A 12051-nucleotide genomic window follows, 5' to 3' on the forward strand; every position below is an offset into this window, starting at 1 on the left:
GTCTACGTCTTCATCTTGGTCCAAAAAGACACTTAAAAACATCCAAATACTTCCATACTGCTCGTCTGTAACGTTCACCTTGTGTTGAAGCCTCGACATGAGGAATCGTTCTGAGCTCATTTTCACATTTATACACATCATTCTGCGACGAGACCCCAACTTTCCGAAACTGCACTTCCATGGAGGTGTTTGTTCGACTCTCCGGCACAAGGTCAGCGGCGTTGGCCAGTAATTGTCCTAACGGTCTGTACCTGTTGGTGCGGGCGAGTAATGAGAGTTTTTCATTACGACGGGACGGGTGAGTGCGCCCGGCAGATGCTGACAGGCAGCAGATGTGTAAAGTTGTGGGTGATTTGTAAAGGGGTCAACTACATCACGGGAGATGATGGTGGGCGACGAGGGGGAATATTACGCCAGGGAGTGTAGGGGAGGTTGGGGGGCAGTGGGGGGGCGCTCTCAGTCAAAAACCTGGCCCCTGTCACTGCAAGGTAAAGGTCGGTTCAGATGTTGTTCACGGCTTGATGTGCTGAACAAACTTTCTGCCTCATTGTTCGCTTAAAATGTGTTTTTTTGAAAATTGTGTTTACCATACAAAACTCAGAAATACTCAGTTGAAAAACTCCTTGTTGTTGTTTGAGAAGTCGGCGACGTCAGTGACACAATTTGATTCATTCAATATACAACCATGGTCCCTAACATTTGTTACAGGGCTACACAGAAATAAATAAATCGTTTATTGAATTTCTGTTTTATTGATTATTACTATTTAACGACCGGATTTCTTCCATTTTAATTCCATTGTCTTTTTGGAAGAAGATGAAGCTCCAGTCACTACATTAAAATGAACAAACGTTTTTTTCTATTACTCTAAAAAGGAACAGATTACTCTGAAAATAATACCAACCCTTAGTCGACATGAGGGTGAGTAGAAAATGAGTGAAGTTTGAATTTTTGGTGAAACATAGAGACCTAGATGCAGGAGAAGTCAGAGTTCGGGGTTAGATCAAACAGTTTTAATCACATTAATACAGTCCTTAAAATCCCCAAAACTTATCCTCAAAAATTCAAAATCTAAAACGTTTCCAAGAAAAAGGTCCAAAAACCTAACGTGTCCACAACAAAAAAACAGAAAACGGACACTAAAAATAGAAGGAAAAAAAAGACTCACTTAAGAAGGGAAAAACGAGGGAGCCAAACCTCGGTCAGGAGACATAATACTCTGACGGATTCTTCTGGGAAGACACGCTCCTTATGAATGGAATAAGAACCCGCCAATCATTTGGCCCAACAGTGCACACCTTCCTGCTTCTGTCACAGAGAAAAAAAAAAAAAAAAAGCATCACATGGTCACCATTCTTGATGGAGTCTACTGACTCCTTTAAGAAACATCTTAAGACATTTTTATTTGTTCAGGCTTTTCCTTGATTTTCTGGAACTCCTGTGTTGTTCTCAGTTTTATCTTGCCCTTATTATGCCCTTGAGTATTGTTTTGATTGTTTAAGCGCTTTACAAATAAAAATGACTTACTTACTTACTTACCATGACACTACCCCTTAAATGTGAAGGTCAAAAAAGGCCAATCATTTAGTACTACATAGGGTTTGTTGTCATGAATCTTTACATTTATTTAAATACTTGTCTCTGTCAAGAGTTGATCTTTTTCCCCTGTGAAGAAACCAGAAGTGGAAAGATCTTGGTCAAAGAAAGACCTTCATCTTCCAGCCGAGCTTCTGTCACTCAGCGTTGATCATTGATTGGCCGTTGTTCGTGAGAAGGTCACGTCATAATTCACCAACAATCATTAGCGCGTGGATGCCACCTGCACGCCTCCTGCACGCCTCCTGCACGCCGCCTCTCTCCGACGCCACGTTAAAGGACGGGCGGCCACGGCGGCGGCGGCGGCGCACACACACGGAACAATGGTAAAGGCAGCGGCTATTAGTTACATTATCTAAATGGAGCCGTTTAAACCTGCGGAGCCGATTCATGAAGGACAATTAGCCCGCGGCCGTAATTGATCACCGCTAATCACTATTAGCACGTATAAATAGTGGCGCTCGTCGTCATTGCGACGCCGTGATGGAAGGTTGAGGGTTAGAAGCCATTTGTCTCCATCCTGCGCAGAAAACAGCTTGTGTTTGTCTCCCGACTGTTATTGCCCGTTTGGTTTTTTCCTGTCCTTGCCCAACGGCCCGTGCACTCTGGCAGCTGACGCCACCGTTCAATATTCACCTCCACCGAGTCCATGTGAACATGTCAACGTACGTGATGGATCTTAATAGATCAATGTCGTGTTGCAAAGTGAAAGAAATATTTAAGGAAAATACTCGCCAGCTGTTGGAGACGATACACTCTGACTCTATGACCGTCCCTCCACTAACGTGTGTGTGTGTGTGTGTGTGTGTGTGTGTGTGTGTGTGTGTGTGTGTGTGTGTGTGTGTGTGTGTGTGTGTGTGTGTGTGTGTGTGTGTGTGTGTGTGTGTGTGTGTGTGTGTGTGTGTGTGACACTAGAGTCAAGTTGAGTTTGAAGGAAGCCAGATCAAGGCAACACAAGGTCGAGTGTCGTCAACCCCGCGGGGCCAACAATGTGCACAAAAAAGGGGGCAATTTAAAGCCACCCACACTATCTAAACAACGGCATGATACTCCAGCACCCACAATGCTTTGCTCTTTAAAGTGACGTCGGCCCGATTTAAATACAAATGCGGAGCTTTCTTAGCTGATCAAATAAACAAATGTAAATGTGAGAACGCCGCTGTGGACGTGTTGACTCAGATGTCTGACGATCACACTTTTATTGCTTTATTCGGCAGCCTTTGAATGAATCATTAGTCTTCATTGTGTGTGTGTGCGCGTGCGTGTGTGTGTGTGTGTGTGTGCCTGCATTTGTAAGTAGGTAAGTAATTAGTATTTATAGAGCGCTTTTCCAGACCATGGTCACAAAGTGCTTAAACAATTACAACAATACCCAATAAAATAAATACTTAAAAGTTCAAGATAATACAGAGAACAACACAGGAGTCTCAGAAAATCAGGGAAAAGCCTGCACGATTAAAAACGTCTTAAGATGTTTCTTGAAGGAGTCAGTAGATCCATCAAACACAGAGAGAGAGGAATATCGTTCCAAAGTTTAGGAGCAACAGCCTGGAAGGATTTCTCTCCTCTGGTCCTGAACCGTGTTCAGGAACCATCAGTAGATTCTGATCCACAGACCTCAGAGCCCGAGCTGGGATGTAAGGCTGGATCAGATCACTGATGTAAGGAAGAGTCTGACCATGAATAGCTCTGAAAGTAAGAACCAGAATTTAAAAATTGATCCTGAAAGAAACTGGCAGCCAATAAAGAGATTTAAGGATCGGAGAATGTGAGTTCTTCTACTAGAGCAGCTCAGAATTCTTGCTGTAGAGTTTTGTATTAACTGCAGGTGAACTGTGAACTGCAAACACATGGATTATAAACTCCAGATCATGTTGTGACAACATTTTCCTAAGTTAAGATCTTTTTTTCAGTAGAAGGAAACAGTTGTGTGTATATGTGTGTGTGTTTATGTGTGTGTGCATGTGTGTGTGTGCATGCGTGTGTGTGCTTGTCTGTTCATGTGTATAGGTGTATGTTTGTCTGTGTGTGTGTGCATTTGTGCGTAAGTGTGTGCCTGCATCTGTGTGCGTGTGTAAGTGTGTGTGCGTGTACTGCATGTCTATGTGCATGCATGTGTGTGTTTGTCTGTGTAGGTATGTGTGTCTTTGTTTGTCTGTGTGGGTGTGTGTGCATGCATGTACATGTTCATGTGTCTGTTTTCTGTCTGTGTGTGTTAGGGGAGGTTTGTGTGTGTCTTTCTTTCCTTCTGTATGTGTGTGTGTGGTGGGTAAAGTCTGTGTGTGCACACATATGTGTTTGTGTTCGTTGTGTGTATCAACACATTGTTTACAGCTAGACTTTTCATGACTTTTTCAAGGTCTGTAACGACCGATAACTAATAAGTTGTGCGTCGACTCATTTGAAACCAGTTTAAGAAACTGACTCGAGTCAAAGCCAGCTTGATCAGTGACAGTGAAGCCGTCAGTGACGTCACTAAACACACCCCCTCTGTTCACACGAGTCATGTATGCTAAAGACTGGGCCCGACAGACTGAAACAGCCACCGGCGACTGACGGTTGCTGGTAATTGCTACACCGAGAGTCGGATCACTGAAGCTGCTCAGATCAATAAAGTCTTCATCAGCCATTTCCCCCGATGATTCTCCCTCATTTCTCCCTTAATTGTTCTTTTATCAAACAAGATCTCTGTGTGTGTGTGTGTGTGTGTGTGTGTGTGTGTGTGTGTGTGTGTGTGTGTGTGTGTGTGTGTGTGTGTGTGTGTGTGTGTGTGTGTGTGTGTGTGTGTGTGTGTGTGTTGTCAGGAGGCTGCTCTCGATGGACTGCAGCTAACAGATTGCTAATGGAAGTCGGCTTGAAAACAAGAGGGAGGTACTATTGTGCCCCTAAACCAGACCGTGACCTCCACGGGTCGAGGATTACTGTTGATCCAGGATCGAGGTTCCCCTGAGTGCCCCCTGCACACAACACAACCTCAGTCCAAAACAAACTTGTGGTACCTTCCACAATTTGATAATTTGAACAAGATACATTTTACATTGTTTTTTGTTTTAGCTTGAAGTATATTTACAATCCTACCTGCGACGCCTCGTCACGAAGAGAGTCGGTCACCTTCTCTACAGCAATCTTTGACAATTCTGTATCAGGTGCAGCAGAATACCACGTGGTGATGAGGAAAGTTATGAACTACAATGAGAACGATTACGATACATTTCATGTATGTTTTTACATTTTCTCTTGCGTTGTTTTTCTTCAAAACCAGTTTTAAACCATCTTATCTTAAACACTATGATGGTCAAAACATCAACATGAACATAAGCAACTTTTATTAAAGGGTTAACATAAAAACCACTTGAAGGAACAGATTTGGCCCCCGGGCCTTAGCATCTGTCAGTAATGATCTCTGTCAAGAAGATGTTTGTTTATGGGTTTTTTTTTAATTTATGTTAGTAAAGTTGTTTTCATGATTTTTCTTTTTTACTGTTAATTTCTGAATATAACATATAATTACTCTGTCTTTGGATTTAATTATAAAGCTTAGTGTTGTGATTCACTTTGTGTTTCTGTATCGGCTGCTACATTATCAACTCGGACTCGCTTCTTTTTCCGTTGTCTTGCTCCTTGGCAGAGGTATGCGCTTGTCTATTTATTCCATAACGGGGGTTTCAAACATAAACGTTTGTTTGACTCCATCGTCCTCCACCGCTCACAACCTTCATCCTTGGATATGTTCGGCCGACTGACGGCGCAGAAATCGGAAACGATGGATGTATAATTGTTTTCCCGGAGCCGTTATTGTCCTTCTGTGGCTGTAAAATGGTTTGTCCCCGGGGAGGAGGGGTGTCTTCGCTAAGCTCCCCGCAACACTGCTCATGTGGAGAGTCAGAGGGAAAGATCTCAGACAAAAACATCTTCCTTTTAACCATCAAGATGAAAAGTATGTTGTTCAAACCTTCGCTTGATGTCAAACAGAGACTGGAAATGTCTAAAAAGTTTCTTAATTTATGACTTTATGTTGAGATCTTTCTGTTCTTGGACCTAATTGTCTTGAGCCATCAGTTTAACGATAGGTTGTCCAGATGGAGGTTCTTGCTGCTGGACCTGGTCACGGTCAGTGTTTGATGCACATGTTCTTCAGTGAATTAATCAATAACACCAAAAGCAATTTTCCTGAATCTTTATTCTACTTGCTAAAGTCAACTTAGCTCGATCTTAAACACTCTCCTAGCTGAACTAGCGGAACTAGCTAAACTCTTCTTTACCGGCTCATCATTCCTGTGTTTGATCTTTATTGGGAAAATCATGTTTAGTCGTCTAAAAGGCCAAAACCAATTCTGGACTCTGTCAACGATGTTTGTGGCTTCCATGGACGGATCCCATTACCCAGGTCCCCCCTGTTTTATGGCTATTTCCATCAACTCTTTTCGGGGGGCGCTGACGGAGAGATGATCCTGTTTGACGCTCCAGCAAACACACACACACACTCAAATCTATATAAACTCTGGGATGCTTCGGTCTCCATCAAAGATGACTCCGGACGTGATTTCGGACATGAAGAGTGAGTCTTCAGATGATGAGAGTGAGTTTATGTCAATCTGTATTTACAGCTCAATCACTTAAAGACAGCTGGCTCTATGAGAGCTCCATCTATCTGGCCGGCTGACAGTCGGCAGCAAATGGAGCAGCAGAAGGGACAAGAAGGTTAACTGATAAGACCGCTGGGTTTGAACAGGGGAGGATGATGGGGGGCGGGTGGGGGTCCATTTGTCTCACTTTGATGCTCCACCTGCATCGTCGTTAACCACGGTTTTATTTTGACAATCTAAAGCTAATTGAGTTTTTGTTGGAAGATAAAAGTTGTTGAGTTTTTAATATTACAAATGAATTTAAGGTTAATTTTAAAAGCTAAATAAATTTTGAGGTTGAACTAATTTATGATATCTATTAAGGTGTTTATTTACCTTAATTTTCAATTTAAGTCCTGATTAATCTAAGTTATAAACTTTATCTTACAGAATTTTAACATAAAGGTCCAATAGAAAATGAAATAAATACTGAATATCAAATTAAATTAAGGCTATGGGTTGAATATCACCCTTAATGAAATATTCTATAAAATGTAAAAGTTCATTGTGAATTCAGTCATTTCTTTGTAAATGTCTAAAATATGAACTTGAAAATATTCTTGATGAAAAAACTCACCTTTACATGAACAACTTTAAGTAGTTTTTGACGTTTTGGTAAGAAATTAATACATGAATAAAAAAAAAGAATCGTTGACTTAAGTCAAAGATATTAAATGTGTTTATTTTTACAAATCCTATCCACAGCCCTTTTTTATAATGGATAATTCATAATTTACACTAACATATTACTTGGTAAAAAGCCCCAAAGCATATTTAAGTTATTATTAATTCTAAGCCAATAAATAAGCTTGATAGAAAAACAAAATTAGATTTTTGACGTATAGTTTTGTTTTAATTGGAAATTAGATCATAGTTAACCATACACAACATTGTAATGTAATAATTATAAGCTTAATAAATAAATCTTGTTCAACGATGCGGGAGGGGTTAAAACTGTACTACTACTCCATCTGCTGGTCAAATCTAGCACTACACTATCATCAACATGGTGCTATTTTCGTTAAGCTAATACTTTTGTGTCAACTAATGTGGTTTAACTTAAGTGTTTCTCTACTTTTGGTATTTTTGTTGCATGTTCATGGAAATTCATCTTTTTGTCATTTTGTGTCATTGTGAGAAATATGAGTGGATTTAATAACAAATACTGTAGACGTGCATTAGGATTATGATACTGTATGTTGCATTTAAATGCACTGAGGGGATCTGGAATCTAAAGAAGCAGATTATATTTTTATTCTGTTTTTTAACTGTAATACTTTCTAGGATGAAAGTTCAGCGCCAAAAATAAGGGCCTCATGAGACCTAAAGTCTCCCAGGCAAATAATATGAATAAACACTGATTATATTCTGTTTATTAAAATATTCTTCATTCTGTTGATGGATGATACAGTTAATAATGGCCCCCGGCAGACTCTGGTCTATTCAAATACTAATGACAGCTATGTTTCATGGTTCAGCCAGATTCCTGTTGGATGAGCTGCTGAAGGTGACGAACAGGATAATTATTAGATTTACGCTTCAAACATGTGAAGCTTGAGGTAATATGTTGAGCCAAAAAAAACAACTATAAAACAAATGTAGAACGGAGTAAACCGGTTTTCCTTTTAGAAGATGGTATCTGTGTGAGTTATTGCTTAACTAAGTGTTTTGATGTTTTGATGCTGATGTTATCGCGAGAGCCTGGAGCTCAAACACACTGAAGCCATTTCATCATTAAACACTTTCGATAAATTAGACGATACAAACAACCGAAGAGACAAAAATAACCTAATAAGACTAATAAATACATACAGTAAAACAGAGACAAAACAACCAATAGATCAGCTTTTTATTTTATTTACTGTCAGTGTTTGATCAAGTTTACACACTGACAACAGCAACTTGACTTGTGTGAGGATGTTTTTAAGGGAGCAGGTGTTGACTTGACACTTATGTCTCTTGGTTTGCAATAAATTAAACTTTACATTCGGAGTGAGCCAGAAAAAAAAGACAAAGCTAGTTTGAAAGAGCGCGCTCTCTTGTGGACGTAAGGTGAAACTGCTTCAAAAAACCTGCTTGAGCTGTTTTTAGTGCTTTTTACTTGTTTTATTTAATATTGTTTTATCTTTGTGCTTTATTAGCAATTTAATGTCGCTGTACAGAACTTTGTATGGACTGTTATTGTTTTAAAGTGCCTTATAAATAAAGTTGAGTCGGGTTGTGAGGTTTGTAGTTGTTTTAAGCCTCGCTAATGTTTAAAACCTGCTCAAAATCCATCTTTCATGCAGTGAAAATCAAAGTTCATAATTTAATCCAACTGTAAATCTAAATTTCTTTGAGCTATTCTATGTTTTTTTTAAATAATTTTTCCTTTCGTTTTAATAAACCGAATAAATTAGACGATAACTCTTTATGTTGATAAGGTTTTAATAAAATTCTAAAATATAAAACATAATAACAACTTTATTATTTTTTTTAATACAGTTTTTAACATAGTTCACAATGTGGCCCACAAGGTCATCGAGTTGTCTACTCTGGTCTAAATCTTCCTCCATAAAATCATTATTTAAATCCAGAGCAGTAGTTTGATGTTATTCAATGGATCCAGCAGATCCTGGATCCACAAGCAGGTCTTGATTGAACTTGTGTTCTCGTTCGTTGTGTCAGTGTTTGATGTAAATCAGACAAAAGCAGGTCTCCAACCGCCTGATCTATTTTCTCGTTCTGTAGTGTTGTCTTTGGCAACGTTCCAGCTCTGGATCAACAAAAAGAAAGTTTGTCACGTAAATGTGCGACGACAGACGTGTCTGGTTGTTCGTGACATGTGCGTCTGTCACAGAACATCTCTCGACATATTTAAAAAATCACCTCATGACGGCGAGGACTTCCTGTCCGTCTCAAGTGTTCCTGTGTTCGCTGACGAACCCCTTTGCAAACATCTCTCATGACCCCTCCGGCCGGGGTCCGCTCGCACCCCTTTCCTCCTCCATCTTCCCCTCCTCCAACTCCAGACCTTGACTCATGCACCCCCGGGGCCACCCAATTCGAAAAAGGCAGACGTCCCACCCCCACATCTACTCGCCCCTGACCCCCACAAGACCACAACAGGAACCACATTCTTTCCTTTGTGGGCCAGTCTTTCATCCTTCTCCACCACTGGAGCACCAGAAATAAACCTGAGAGCCAGAAACCTCAGGTCTTTTGTGCAGGACTCGACGTGCTGCTGAAGTCAACTTCGCCATCGCCACCTCCTCCACTTGTCTGTGGACAAAAAGTTATTGTCCCACTTGTTTGGAGATCATTTCCTCCTTTGCATCTCCTCGTGTGACAGTTGGAATTACTTCATCTACTGGTGACGGTTTCAAGTTTCATATCTTATATTTGAACAGTTACTGATGATTTATTGTGTCATTGTTTGATCAATCTTTGTGCATCTTTTTTAGGAAACTCAGTGAAACAATTTTAAGAATTAATTCCCATTTTTAGATTATTTAACTATTTACAATATGTTTTGTTTTGCAAACATATTCATGATACAGTGTCTTGACTACACAGCTGTATCATGATACAGTGTCTTGACCACACAGCTGTATCATGATACAGTGTCTTCACTACACAGCTGTATCATGAAACAGCGTATTGACTACACAGCTGTATATTGATACAGCATATTGACTAAACAGCTGTATCATGATACAGTGTCTTGACTACACAGCTGTATCATGATACAGTGTCTTCACTACACAGCTGTATCATGATACAGTGTCTTCACTACACAGTTGTATCATGATACAGCATATTGACTAAACAGCTGTATCATCTTTGTTGATGTAGTTGAATGTTTTTTTTGTGATATTTGTTAATTTATTTTAGCTTTCTGACACTTTTTATGCCAGATATATTTCAGCTAGCATGTACGCATCAGCACATGTTTTTATGTGCTGATGCGTACATGCTAGCAGAAACGTGTGGATGACTATGACCTTCAACTTGGTACTTTTCCACTTCTAAAGTGGCTGATGAATGGAATGAAAGGATGATAATCCCTGAACTGACTTCCTCCGAAAGGGACCTGGCAGCTCTGTTTACCTCGGGGCAGAGTGAGACAGGACCGGACAGGAAGAGACAGCGAGAGGTGTGGTGTGTTTATTTGCTGCTCAGGACTCCTCCATTACACTTGGACTTCCTGCATGACTTCTAGACCCTCCTCAGCTTCCCTTACACCAGTGTATCGGACGTGTCGACTTGTCAAACCTGTGATCAGACAGAAGCTGAAAATCTTTGTGCTGATTAAGAATTTAACCTTCAGGCATTCCTAGCAGTAAGACGATATGTCGACACAAACAAGATAAAAACACAACAATAGCATTTCCTTATTGGATCACTTTCTGTGATGAGGTAAGCTGCTTTCAAAACACATCTACCATAACATTACGACCACTGCTATAAACAAGAACAATGATGACTCTTGGTGTTTTTTTGGGATTTTATTAATGTTGAAGTGGCAGGTAAACGTCAAGGGTCCTCCTCACACAGTAGACATTCAAAGTGGCTGAAAAGGGCAAATGAAAGTCAAATCTCTTAAAGGACTAACATGAAAACCTAACTTTCCTGACTCACTCACATGTTTCAAATTTTGAAGTCTTCCTCTCCAACATGCAGTAAGTCCCTCATCATAACCATGTTTTGAACTTACTATTTTATAAAGTTCTCCCCTGTCCGAAATCTCGGCAAACAAGAGGTTACAAGAGCCATAGAGTCCATAATAACATAATAATAGCTTCACTCCTCCTCCAGCCAGCTGTAATCACGCCTCTCTTTGTTTATACAAAAAGTCCCTTTGAGGTAGAATTCCGGGATTGATGACGCGTGCTGACAAACCCTGGTGCTTGACCAATCACAGCAAAGTGGGTGTGGTTATTGCAAACAAGATAACATAGAAAGTTTTTTCAGTGGGCGGGGCTTAATCACATTTTCTAATATAAATATTTAAATGAAAAGAGAGTTTTGTTCAAAGAGACACATACTGATGATACAATAGAGTCCAAGATCTATTTAAGACACACTTAAATCAACACATTAGTTGCCCTTTAAAACTCCTGAAGCAAACTCTGATGGAGATTAAGCAGAAACAAATGTGTTTGTGCGATAACTCAAGGGTACGAAAGTACTTTTCTGGCCACAGATGTTTTATTTTGTCTCATGTTGTCATCACATGTCACGGATCGTCGCGGCAACAAGCCTCACATATTTCACACATGATGTTTAACTCGATCATCATCAGGAACATTTCACTTGAAGAGAAAAAAAACAGCGCTCGTGATGTTCAAAAACAGAACCAGGACGTTCCTCTCGACACACGATCGACTCGATCAGATCACTCAGGTTACATAACGCTGAGCGGCTGAAACTCATATAAGTGACAAGAGATGAATCGTTCACATGTTTTAAGTTCACGTCATCATCCAACTATGGTTGGTTTAATCTTTGGTCCAGTCCAACGCAAATTAAAACCATATATTTTAGCGACCTTGACTTAAGGAGTCAAAATAGTGGATCAAAACAGGTTCAGCTTTATGTCAATGTAAGAGCCAACTTACAGCCAGCGTGTCAAACTCAATCAAAACCAAAGTAGCAAGAAATAATTAAAATGATTTATTTTACAAAAGGGACGAGACGAGATATGAAACACACAGGTTTTGAAACCAGTCAGAGAAAGATGGATATACCTTGATAAGGACACGTTTTTTATAGAAATAAAGCACATGTTTGTCCACATCAGCGCCTGAATAGAACAAAAATTATTTTCATATTGTCTGAATTATCATCA

The sequence above is a fragment of the Callionymus lyra genome, chromosome 11 (assembly GCF_982586985.1).
Source record: "Callionymus lyra chromosome 11, fCalLyr1.hap1.1, whole genome shotgun sequence".
Taxonomy (NCBI): Eukaryota; Metazoa; Chordata; class Actinopteri; order Syngnathiformes; family Callionymidae; genus Callionymus; species Callionymus lyra.